This window comes from Vulpes lagopus, chromosome 15 (assembly GCF_018345385.1).
Source record: "Vulpes lagopus strain Blue_001 chromosome 15, ASM1834538v1, whole genome shotgun sequence".
In the NCBI taxonomy this organism is placed as follows: Eukaryota; Metazoa; Chordata; class Mammalia; order Carnivora; family Canidae; genus Vulpes; species Vulpes lagopus.
The window spans coordinates 22,352,179-22,365,858 of NC_054838.1; the positions used below are offsets into that span (position 1 = coordinate 22,352,179).

At 45.3% G+C, this 13,680-nt stretch overlaps 1 pseudogene; it reads right to left on the reverse strand.

Annotated features, from left to right (window-relative positions):
* Positions 1–6,640: 6,640 nt before the first annotated feature.
* On the reverse strand, positions 6,641–8,814 carry LOC121476166 (annotated as a pseudogene).
* Positions 8,815–13,680: the final 4,866 nt, after the last annotated feature.

Genomic DNA, 13,680 nt, shown 5'->3' on the forward strand with positions numbered 1-13,680 from the left:
TTTTATCAACTTTGTTCAGTTTTCTTCTTGTTAACAGAAAATTGCTTGTCATGTTTTTTTCTACTTAATAAAACTCCCCCATATACTTAGTGTGCATGGTGTTTTTCCCCAGCATTTCAGATCCCTTAATCAATTATTTTAGTTGGTCAACCTACATTTCCTGAGTGGATTGGGGAGTTGGAAAGGACCTGGGAATCCTTAGATATTGGGCCTCTCAAGTACACCCACCTCTCAGGCATGAAGAGACGCCTGGTAAACATATTTACTCCTGTATCTTTTGTATGTGCAATGCACACTGTGTGGGGCCTCGGTCTCACTTTGGGCAGTAATGGGATGAGTTGGTGCATTTTCCTCTCTGCGTCATCTCAATTCCACTTTCAGAGATGGATATTGAGAGACCCATTTGAGATCTACACGTTGAGTTTTATCTTCCTCCAGATGATTTCCAAAGGCATCAAAGGTTGACAACCTGGGTAGGTAATGTTCAAGATATGACCTTAGTTCTCTGCCTCCTGCTTTTGTCACTCAGGGAAATCCCTGACGTGGATCCAGAGGATACTCATAGCTCTGTTGAGGTTTTCTTTCTTATTAAGCACAAATGACTGCTCCTTCCTCTCCACAGAGCTCCTTTTGGTTTTTCTCTACAATTTTCCGTAGTTGGAGTGCAGGGCCACTACTGGTGAGCATGGGAGTATGCTTCTTTGTTTTCAATTATTTTATTAATTCATATATTTGAGAGAGATATAAACAATTCATAGAAGGGGGAGTAAGCCAAGAGGCTCAGGGGAGGGAATGGAAAGCTGAGAGAGAACCCTAAGCCAACTCTGCTGAGCCTGGGGCCAGATGTGGGCACCAGACAGGATCCTGAGATCATGAACTGAGCTGAATCCAGGAGTCAGAGGGTCAACCAACAGAGCCATCCAGGGCCCCACAAGGTCACATAACAAAAGAAGCAAGTACAGCAGCTCCAATTTGATCCCTAACTGAAACTACTGTAACTCTGCTCCATACAGTCTGCATGTGAACAGGGCCGAGACTGCTCTGTATATATGTCTTTAATTTGGTTGCTAATCAGTTGAATAATTGACTGATTCTATGATAGGAGCATAAATATTTATAAGTGTGATATTTTCAGGGTAATGTCTGAAGTATGAAGTATATTGTCCCTCCTCTTCTCTTACTTCCAATCCTGGCTTAAAATCTAACTTGCTATATATATATATATATATATATATATATATATATATATATATACACAAACACACACAAAATGGAATATTACTCAGCCATTAAATTCAATGAAAGCCGCATTGCTCGACATGAATGGAACAGTTCCATCTGCTGAGTGAAGCAAGTCAAATGGAGAAGGACGATCATTATATGATTTCAATCATATGGGGATTATAAAAAATAGTGAAAGGGATTATAAAGGAAAGGATAGAAAATTACTGTGAAAAATCATAGAAGGTGACAAAACATGAGGTAATCCTAACTCTGGGAATCTAAGAAGGGATAGTGGAAGGGGAGGCAGAAGGGGGATGAGGTGATTGTGTGACGGGCACTGAGGGGGACACTTGATGGGATGAGCACAGGGTGTTAAACTGTTAAAATAACTATATGATGGCAAATCGAACTCCAATTTAAAAAAAAGTAGTTGTTTCCTACTGCAGAATTCTAGCAATTCTTATCCTACAGGAGTTTGAATTCATGGACATTCATAATGATTTGATTGGTATCTACCTAAGTTCTAATGACGAGGTGATATGAGGCCACCTATTCTTCTACCAGCTAGCCCCTTCTCTATAATATTTATTTTCTAAATGTATTTTGTTACTGTTTTACATAGTTAACTCCACTCAATTATGAAATACATTTATTCTTGAGATGACAATAGTCAATTTTAAAAGGTTCCTCAGGGAGTTGATACATACAAAATGCCTAATGTCTACTGTAAGTTACTGTGAAAGATCGACTATTGTGCAACAGATATTTTGAGTTTATTGTGTACATAGACACATTGTTAGAGCATTTTAATATCTAGGTTCATAGCAAACATTAATAATAGATTCATTTAGGGACAGTTGAATGCACATTGGGTGAAACCTCCCCTCCTTCAGCCTTAGGGAACAAAGGGGCAACTTGCACTTGAAAGGATTAGAAGCAGTGAGCACCCAGCATTGAGGGTGGAAATGATGCTGAGGGCCTGGAGTCGGTGTGAGCATGTCTGACGTGTCCTCATGCTCCCCCCATCCCATTGCTTATCTTCTCTTGATATTGAAAGACTATTTGTCCAAGTAAGCCTGGGTGGAGTCTTGGTAGCAACGTGTTTGGTAATATACAACCAGCACCAATTTGAAAAAACAGGGCGCCTACACAAAGAAATGACAAACTACCATGTAAGACGATGACTTACAGCCTTGTATGACAACACACCTCTTTTCAGGAAATTATGTGCACAAAAATATTGAGAAGTCAACCTATAAATACGGAACCGCTTGATACTTTTTGGAAATGCAAAGAGGAATTAAATGCTTCTATTTCAGGAGTTAAATGCATACTGCCTGATTAGATCATGTTGATTAAATCACAGTCCTTTCACAATCAACCCCCCACCCCTTTGACTGAAGAGAAGATGACTGGCAAGGACCCTTCTCCCCCAGGGAATTGCTCCATATCCCAGCAACTCTAACCTGTCCAGAACACTATACTATCATCCATCTGTGTGACAATCTCCTGACAAAGAAGAGGTGGGCACATGATTTCAGATCACTTCCACTCCAATTTTGGTCTTTGGGTGACACCTCAGAAAGACATTCTCAACTGAATGAATGTGAGTAACTAATGGATGCTAGATTACAATTATATTTCTTAGAGGTAGATTGACTAAATCCATTGTTGAAAGGTAATTAATGCATGATTATGCAGATTCTTATAATTTGGGCAATCATCTCATGGTGTTTTAAACTTTGGTCAATATGCATGCATTTAAGGTTTCAATTATTTCCTTTCAGAATGGATTATAACATGCACGTATCACAGTTATTAGAAAATAATGTGACCATTTGAATTGTGTAGAGAAAATATCAGGTTTTTTTATGACATTTTATTTATTCATTAGTCCGATTGAGATAGAAACCTAAGGCGATAGATCTGTGCCAGCTGGAGAGTGAGATGGAGCTTCTCACTGAGCAGAGACACAGACTGTGCATGGCAGACCAAAAAATTAAACTACATTGTTGGAGAAGTCTGGAAAATGTCCCTGAGTTGGAAGGTGGATTGGACATGAGAGAGGAGGTCAGTGTAGCAAAGTCCAAAGGACTTCAATACTTCCCACACCATGAAATACTGAGTAACACTGGGCTCCACGGATCTAATTGACTTGGATGTGGGAACATTGATGCAAAGATGCAAACATGTTTCATTGTTTGTTTCTTGTTTAAGATAGATAGATGATAGATAGATAGATGATAGATAGATAGATAGATAGATAGATAGATAGATAGATAGAGACTGATTTGAGACAGGAAGAGATCAGAGAGAAACCACAGAGTAGCGGGAGAGTGGGGGCTGAAAAATAGAGAGAGAGAGATTCTCAAGGAGATTGTCCAGCAGCCGTGCTGCTGGGTTCTGAGCTGCCTCCCACATTCCTGAGACCAACGTGTTTCGCATTATTTTTCATTTCCAGTTAAGAAGCATAGGACAGTAAGGCCCTCGACCAGACATTATCTAGAACACCCCAACTACGAAAGAAGCCACATTGGAAGGAATTGGCATCGGATTCCTTCCTGAGAGTGGGGCTTGTCCTTATCCACTACTGCCTCACATCTCTGTAACCAGAGTGTCTTCACTCCCATGCTCTTACTCTCTGAGGGATTTCTTAAAATTCCATTCTCTCCCTGAGTTCCTTTCCTTGTTTATGGAGTCTTCAGGTACCATGTTTCCTTCCATTTTTTGCTTCTGTATGATCACTGGCATGTGAGACCCAATATGCTAGAGCCACCACATGGAACTGATTTACTTAGATGTCTCGAAATGGAAAAATCCCAAATGCAACAAAATGTATTGATTCCATAAAGGTTCCAAATTGTGTATCACACACACTAACACTAAAAATTTTAAAGACAGGATTAGCTCTGTCCACTGCCAGAGAGTGAATGCAATGGCTTCCACTAAAGAAACTAAAATACTGTATTGAAACCTTCTCATCTCGCCCTCTGGTAACAGGAGGCTAATGTATTTTATGTCCCCTTATCACCACTCAGTTGGATTTCTTTTCCCAGTAAAAGGAGCACTTTTAATAATATCACTGTGAAATGGATTGTTCCTATCTCCATGCCTTTACTGTGGTTGATTGCCAACAAGGGGAGAGGCAGAGGTAAGATGTGGTCCATCTGTGGTATCTTCTATTAGAGCAGTTGGTAATGGGATGATGCATTCCCCATGTGAGGAGGCAATCTCCCTAGAAGCTGTTTCCACAAGTCTCCTGTGTGAGCTCAAACCTGTCATGAGACACACATGCCCTAGGATATCTCCTGTGAAAAGCCCTGACTTTGTTTTCTCCTGCTGGACAACACAAAAGCTCAGGAAGGGAAGTCAAGTAATCCTTCAGCTTACATTCACCCACCATGGCCAGGAACCTACCCTCGTTGTCAACCTCACAGACCACTGATTTGATGTGGCCTCCCAGATTAAATCTACACATACCACCATGGAATCTAGCATTGGGGCTGTCCCCAAAACCCAGTTCTAGCCCAGATCCCTGTTGTGAAAACATTTCCAGCCTGACATCTTGCCACAGGTTGATGGAGCCAGGACTCAACACATTATAACCTGGAAACAGGTAGGAGGTCTCCCTAGAACTGCATCCAGGATTGGCAATTCCGGGTTCCCAGGAAAGGACTGGGTAATCTGTTCTGTGGGAGGCTATGCAGATTCTTCGATCTGTTCTCCTGACTAGATCTTGATATAGAGAGACATCCCTTAAGTGACTAATGGATACCTAGACAGGATGAGCATTGGCCTCCAGACACACCTACCCAGAGAATTCATCTGCTGACTTTCCAGCCTCCACAGTCCCCACAATGTGCTATCCAACCATCTCCTGGTTATCCCTCCCAGGGGTCTCTACTAGCCTTGGCCAGAGATGGTGTACTCCTGGTTCAAATAGACTCCCCCCACCTAATTTTTCACACACACTTCTTCCTGGTCAGAGCCCTCACAACTGAAGAGACCCTGAAGAATAATGTGCCTATGTCCCATTGCATTTCCTCTTAAATGGCTCCTGGTGCTTCCCCTATATTGATCCAGTGAGTAAGAGTGAGACATTCCCATAGGGGGAGGATATGACTTTAGGCTACAGGTGACCTAGAGGTGGCTGTGGGAATTCCACTCAGGGTCAACAGGCAAAGAAGCCTCTGTGAGGAGCCAGCCTGGAAATAAAATAATTATTTCAAGGATCTGAAATACTGGGGAGTAAAAGCATGCACACCAAATCATATGTGGGAATCTTCTATTAAGAATAAAAAAACACACAAATTCCTAATAATATTTTAGATCAAAAATGAACAAAGCAGATGCAATATTCCCCATAACAAATTCAGAAAAATAATATCAACAAGTATAAAAAATGTCTTCTAGGAAAAAACATGGTGTAATTTGCAGAACTCTGGATGGATCTTTTTTTAAATTAGATTCATTTTTTATAATAAATTTATTTTTATATATATTTTTTATAATAAATTTATTTTTTATTGGTGTTCAATTTACCAACATACAGAATAACACCCAATGCTCATCCCGTCAAGTGCCCCCCTCAGTACCCATCACTCAGTCACCCCCAACCCCCGCCCCCCCTCCCCTTCCACCACCCCTAGTTCGTTTCCCAGAGTTAGGAGTCTTTATGTTCTGTCTCCCTTTCTGATATTTCCCACACATTTCTTCTCCCTTCCCTTATATTCCCTTTCACTATCATTTATATTCCCCAAATGAATGAGAACATACAATGTTTGTCCTTCTCTGATTGACTTACTTCACTCAGCACAATACCCTCCAGTTCCATCCACGTTGAAGCATATGGTGGGTATTTGTCATTTCTAATGGCTGAGTAATATTCCATTGTATACATAAACCACATCTTCTTTATCCATTCATCTTTCGATGGACACCGAGGCTCCTTCCACAGTTTGGCTATTGTGGACATTGCTGCTAGAAACATCGGGGTGCAGGTGTCCCGGCGTTTCATTGCATCTGAATCTGTGGGGTAAATCCACAACAGTGCAATTGCTGGGTCATAGGGCAGGTCTATTTTTAACTCTTTGAGGAACCTCCACACAGAAATTCAGAAATTCAGACATTTATAAAACAATTTCAGATTAACTTGTTTATTTCTGTTTACAACCAATGTACAATTTGCCAGGATGATTTACCTACATTTTTTACAATTTGAACTGGTCTGAAATCCAGAGTCCACTTCTTCTGTGTCAGGAGGTTCCACATAGCAGACGGTAGCAAAATATTCATAGAAACTTATGTTCAGTAGGAGGCTAAGCATTTCCCTTTGGAATAAGAGTCCCTGTCAGGTTTCTTCTCTGCAGTCTTAATGTAGGAGTAAGTGAAGGGAACATAATATTATCAACGTGATTCAATCAGGCTGGATGCAGTTATCTCCCCCAAATAAGCATTTAATTCCTTTCTTACCATTTCCAAGCAATGACCGAAACACATCGCTAGCAAGGCCCCACACGTACTTCTGTTCAGGCAAATACTCTTTTGACATAAATAGAAGATAAGCAATGGGAAGTGGGGAGCATGACAAGAGGGTCGAACATACTTCAAATCCAGGTCCTCAGCATCATATCCACTCTCAATCCTGACTGCTCACTGCCTCTCACCTGCAAGTTGCCCCTACTCTCCCCAAGGCTGAAGGAGAGGCAGGTTCCTGGATAGACCCCATATGAAATCCACACTATTCCAATATAAGATCATGACAATGAACCCGCTTTAAATGTCAGTGTCCTCTAGTTTCAGTTGAAGGCCATAGCCCATGAACACACCCAGATAGATGGTTCTTCCATACATACAGAACACACATTTCACACAACACCAAATATTTCCAGTATGGGACTGTGTTCAGGTTTGGTGAGTGTGACGCCATGTATGTGTGTGTGTGTGTGTGTGTGTGTGTGTGTGTGTGTGCGCCCATATGCAGCAAAGTTAGGAGACACATCCCTGCACTGCTTGCCCAGACCTCTGTCCCTTCTTGCTCGTCCTCTTGGTTGGTCTGGCTCTCCCTGGCACATGCGGACTTTGGCCACGTCCCCGGCCACCTGAGGTGGGATCATCCCAGTTGCAGTGTTGAGCAGGTCCATGGTTTGCTGAGGAAGACTCTTGGGCATCTCATGTCTGTATTTGGAGTGGTGAAGGATGACTGCATTTTCAGGAAGAACAATTTCTCTTCTCCTGACATGAAGTTCAGGCTTAGGTCAGTTGCATTCTTGGAGGCATCTCCCCTGGTCTAATGTGGTTTGTTGCCTTGAGGTCTCTTCCCCATGCTCCTCCGACTCAGCAAGGTTCACAGTGGGATCCCTTGTGCTCTCTCCTGAGGCCTCACCCACCACCGTGGGGTCTGCCTCGGGAGATCCGATTCCTCCCTCGACTGACTCACTCACAAGGTCTCTTTCCATATCGGTCTTCTGCATATAAAAGAGGACATAGGCAGGTTGGCGCAGGGCACAAGTCACAACGCAGGCGCTGACCTTAGCATCATCCATTTTATACCACTGGCCATTTCCTGCCTTTACAAAACAGAAATAATGTCCGCTGTGGCACCTCCACCCAGCATGCACCAGCACGGCATAGAGCACATAAACCAAGGGTCCTGCCCTCTGCTCAGACAGGTAGTGTTGCATGCAAGGCACTCAGGATATTGCACCTCCTTAGTCATTTTGTTGCCTGTGAAGTCTGAGAATCGTTTCAAGACCAGGATGAGGATTTTGCGCAAGTGTGCAAAGTCAACACCTTGGACGCAGGCACCTTCCCTAGACACTTACTACAACGGTAGGCATTTTCACCTTCAAGCATTTCGGGCTTCACCAACTGCTCCAAAGCTTGGCTGACACTCTGAGCAGCCCTGATGTCCAGGCTGATGTCCAGGTGAGGTTCCAGAGTGTAAGAAATGCCTTGGCAGTGGAGACACTGGATTTACAACCTCCAGTACCCACCAAAGATTTGCTGGATGAGGGTGCTGTCCTGAGCATGCTGAGAGTCTGAGGGCTTGTCCTCAAGCAAGCATGCTTGCTGCATTGCATCCAGAATGAATATGAGACACTCATGGGCATCTTCTTGCTTGTGTGTGTGGAAGGCAGCGAGCAGGAGTGGCAGGGGCCGGAGCACACGTCCAGGATGGCAGAGAACCCGGGTCATGTGAGCCTGAGGAGTACACAGCATGCAGGATGTCTGCTTCCTACAGGCTGTCCCATGCTTCTGGGACAGCATGTAGCTGGCAAGGGGCTCTGTGTAGGTCAGACACTGTAGGGTTGCATTCACGTTGCAAGTGTTCCCCATGTTCTGAAGCCCAGCTCCCACCTGGGAAAGGCCCTCCCAACTCAGAGGCATCTTGGTGGGAGGCAGCCCTGCTGATGCAGGAGCCAAAGGATCAGTCAGGGAGGAGAGTGTCTTTGATGCAGGGGATGTCTTCTCAGGCAGAGAGGGTCCTCCATGGACTTCAGCACCACCTCTCTTTGACCACCATGATTGGGGTTTGGGAGAGTCCTTGAACTGAGACTCCTCTGAGCGGTGGAGGTAGGCAGCCTCCATGTCGGCAGAAACAGTGTCCACACGATAAATTCAACCAGGAGCTTCAGGTCACAAAGGGATGCTTCTCTCACTGAGCCAGTTTCCAAATGACAGGTAGTGACCCTCACCTCCAACTTTTATGGCTTTTGGGCCCTGGGATAAGGCACAAAATCCTCTAATCCACTCTAATCGCTTGATTGGATTATGGGATTTGGGGGTAGTCCCTCTTTCATAGAGACCATTCAGGTCAGCCCACCTTGCCTCCCAAAACAGGCAACACTTTCAGATTCTTCTCAACCTCCTTAACTGTCCTTGCATTTTTCTGAACAGAATTTGTTCAGAGTTTCTATGTTCAGAGGAAATCTTTTTGAAAGTCCTTTTCCTTTGAATAACCACAAGTAAGCCAAAGAGTATCAGATGTTAGTCCTGTAGGACAGGGAAGATCACTTTCCCAAAGGAGCTGAGATATCACATAGGAACACGTTCTCCTCACCAGCCAGAATGTTTGTAGCTGTGACCAATTATTTGGGAACGTGGCATCCATTGCTTTGCTTCTATACCTTCATCTCTCTCTACTATGTTTCCAATATACAAAGATTATGAAGTTTTTGATGAATATCATTTTCTGCTTAGGTGTGTCTCGGGTCTACAACAAGAGAATTCCTCTGGCTGGTTTTATGGTTTGGAAAACATTCCTTTAACACTCCTTTTCCTACAAGTCTATATCTTAAATCCAGTTTTTATATGCCTAATTATAACTGTTCCTCGGATAATTCTATACCAATATCCTTTATATACTTTTGATTTAATTGGAGTATGTTGTAAGCTTGCACATTTTAACACATTATGGTTTTGTCAGTTGTAGATGCAGGGAGGAAGGCACTGCACTAGCTTGTGGTTTGGAAATGTCATTATGGCTTATTCTGCTTACAGAATTAGTAGTGTCTGTTGGAAATTTTGAGTTGAGAAGACAATTCCTACTTGTGACCATGACCATTTCCAGTTTATGAATTTGGGTAAGTGTTAGGAAATTTGGAAACCTAAGTCTATTTGTCTTCTTTACTAAACAGAGGCCAAGAGAAACAGGAGCATTTTGCCAGGCCTTGGTCAATGACTGGGCTTCAGAAGCACTGGGGCCCTGCTGAATTCTTGATGTTCACTTGTCATCACTGGACACTAAGAGAATAAAAGTGTCATCCCTTAAGCCACCATATTTTTGAATATCTATTCTGAAAACACGGAGTCCAAAAAAAATTTTGTGTAGGATGCTCTTTATGATATCTCCATTTTTAACTGGAAGTTTTAATTGACAAAATGAATATTACAATCTTGAATATCCTCAAACTTTGACCCCAATTTTATTGCCATTAGCTCTAAATTTAGAAGAAGTGTCGGTAAAATACCAATAGTCAGGAAACAGGAGTCCTGAGGTTAATTCCCACGCAAAAAATGTACCACTATAATTTCGCTTGCAGAAATTTTGGTATCCACCAAATCCGCATGGACTTACATCGCCATTCAGAGAGACACACACACACACAGGCACACACACATAGTCATTGAAATCGTTCAGATGAGGGCATCATTAGCTTCCTTGCAGCTGCTGATGGGCTCAATCCCTGCTGCAGCTAAGAGGATTTGGTGGATGTCTTTCAAGTGGCTGAACTGTCACGTGACCTTGGGGCAGTATAAATGTCCAGGAGGAACGGAACACGCCATTCCTGACCATCCCTCTGGACACATAGTCTCCTGCAGTGGAGTCTGTCCAGGACCTTTTTCAGCCTCTCCTGACAGACGGAAAGTCCACAATTGCGCTTCAGGTGAGCTTTTCGGACCACTGGTCTTACCTTCCCTGACTGAGCAATGGGAGAGTGAGGAAATCTTGGAGGGATTGGCCTTAAAGCATGGATGCTTTAAGGACTCTTTCTGGTCTAATATGTTCTGAGAACAGAGACTGAGCCAAGGCATGGCTGTGAATGCCCCGGACTCCTGGAGGTTCCAATTCAAATGGAATGGGGACTCACGTGTCAAATTGGTGTGGGGTGGTGTACGAGCAGGGACAGAAGGCCCACAAATGTCTCAGTGGGCACTGCAGGCCTGGAGGAGACACAGCATCAGGGCACCTCGCCAGCTCCATTGTTTCAGGGACTGACGTGGATCAGGTCATGATCTCAGGGTCTGGAGATGGATCCAGGCCCTCACTGGGTTTCCTGATAACTGGAGTGTCTGCTTCTCCCTCTGTCCTTCGTACAGCTCAGGTGACCACTTTCCCTTACACACGCACACACTCTCTCTAGTAAAAAAATTACATTTTTCAAAAGAAAGTGAACTAGTTCCCACAAGCTAAAATATATATATATATACATATATATATGTATATATATATATATATATAATATATTTCTCATATTTGATGGGGCTGTATTGGGGACATTGCCCATGAAATGGAAGTGTTCATAGGCTCAGATGGGCAGCTTCCCATGGAGTAGAGGAGAATGTGTTTCCCAAGTGACTTTGGACATAATCATGGCTTCCTCCGGTGTCACCTGGGGCATTCAGATATTAGAAAGGGAATTCCACTTTCCTGAAGCCTTTTCACTTTGAGTCCTCCATGGTGGATCCCTCTAGACCTCAGTTGGGAAAAGTGCCATCCCTGATTTTGCTTCCCAAGGGATTTTGGTGAGACTTAATGATAGTGACGGCAACAGTCCTTCAAGGCAGACTCAACAACCTTCCTTATTGGTGGCATCCATCAGAGCAGGGATGTGGCTTGGCCAGGAGGGCATAGACAGGAAGGAGGAAACAGAAGTGAAAGGGGGAAATGTGAGTTTGGCACGATTGTCCTGAAACTCACTAAAGCCTCCTTGGGGAGACAGTACAGGGAGGAGGCCCATGTCATGGTGAATAGGACCCACTTGTTTCTTTTCCCTCAGGCTACTGGAAACCCATCCCTGAAGCAGACAGACTTGTCCCTCTAAGATGTGGTACTGATGGTGGCCCATCACTCCCAGCTTAGGCCCGACAGACACTTGAGAGCCCAGAATGGCAAGAGGCCTGAGACAGCAGGACTGGTCCTCAGAGATCCCAGATAAGACAGGAGGATGCTAGGGTAAGTGTGAAGGCTGGCATGGGTTTTGAAGCAGAAGCTCTGCCAGGAGTCTTGAGACAGGCAAGGCTCCCAGAAGATCATTGACCAGACCCTGTTGTCCATCCTGACATGGGCTGGAATCCCAGTAGGCTACACATTGGGACACTCAGAGGCTCTGAGCATCAGCCCCAGGGCAGCATAAGATCAGATCCAGGCTTGTGTTTCTCCTGAATCTTAATGATGCTTCCACCTGTCTTCAACTTGACACCTGTAATCCCTCCTCCGTGCCCCTCCCTCCCACTGGCTGGGGGAGGAAGCATCCTGAGGTCTTCACTATGCTGGCACCTCACTAGCCAGATACGTTGTCACCTGTCCTCATCCCATGTGCCATCCCTGAGGATGGCCTCCCATTCGTGTGCTTGGCAGGTTCCCTGGCATTTGAATGGATGCACTGACTCCTCCCCCTTCCTCCCCCAGGTAAAGTGAAGGGACTGCGGAGCATTTGGAAACAAGGCATCAAGCACCAGATGCCCCATAAAACACTGAGGTGCAACCCTCCTCCCCGTGGCCTTGGGCTCCAGGAGGCTGAAGGAGAATGTGGAGCCGTGGAGTCAGCCGGACCAGCGGCACAAGGCTGGGCTGTTGAACCAGGCTGAGAGGGAGAAGGTAGAGAGACGAAGGTGAGTCATGGGGCTTGCTGACCCGAATGCCAGGGATGACACCGACAGACACCGTGTCCGTGTGCATGCACACTGTGTGCACTGCAGCGTGCGGGCAGAGTCAGGCGAGGCGAGGCAGGCAGAGGAGCTCCCAGGCTAACAGGGGTCCACATTTGGGTGATGGTGCTGTCCTTGCTGATTTGGTGTGGGGTTTTGTGGCTGGAGCAGTCAATGTATGGAGCTTGGCACAATACAAGGCAGACTCTCTCATAGGCTCTGAATGAGAGAAACTGCCTGGACGACCTGGTGGGCTCACTTTAGTCAGGGTGAGGGGCAGGCGTGGGCGTCAAAGGGCTGAGTAGGGAGAGGACCATGTTGGCCCAAGCCCGGGGCTGGTGTCCAGCTGGAAGACAGGGAAGGGGCTTACTTCTCCTTCCCATGCTTTGATTTCTTGTGCAGGCAAGAAGCCGAGCAGAGGAAGGCCCTGCTCCAGAGGTTCCCCAGGAGACCCCGAGAGGGCCAGAAGCGCACCTGGAAGGAAGGCACAGAATCTTGTGACTATGTGAGGGTGAGTGTGCGCTGCTTCCCGGCTGCTGTGCTCTGTGGGGGACTCGCTGGGCTCCATTGGCCTCCTGGGGGAGGGCGGGGCTCCACTTCCACTCTGACCAGGGGCAGTTGAATGGCGTGGGCTTTGCATGCAGTTTTCCCTTCGTGCCCATGATGTTGCTTGATGTCTTGTATGTTTGTAAACAGTGGGTTGGTTCACGTGTGAAGGTCATTGGCGGTCACTCCTGAAATACATACCATCCTCAGAGAAGAACAGACCACTGTCCTCGTGACACATCATCCCACACTGGCCACCCCCACTCAGGAGCTGCCACTGTGACTCTCCAGCAGCAGGACTCCTTTTGCCTCCAGAGCAGAGCATATGGAAGAGCCGGTCCAACAGTATAAGCATAGAGGTGTGGCAGGACCTTCCGATGTCAAAAGTGCATCAACAGCATCCTGTCATGCATTTGTTCCACCCAGCCCTGGAGCAGGATTCCCTACTCCTAGGTCAACAGTTGCCATTTCTGTCTTTCCCTTGTCTGGGGAGGTTACGGAGGTCTTGGGAATTTGTTGGTTTCTTTCCTGCACAAA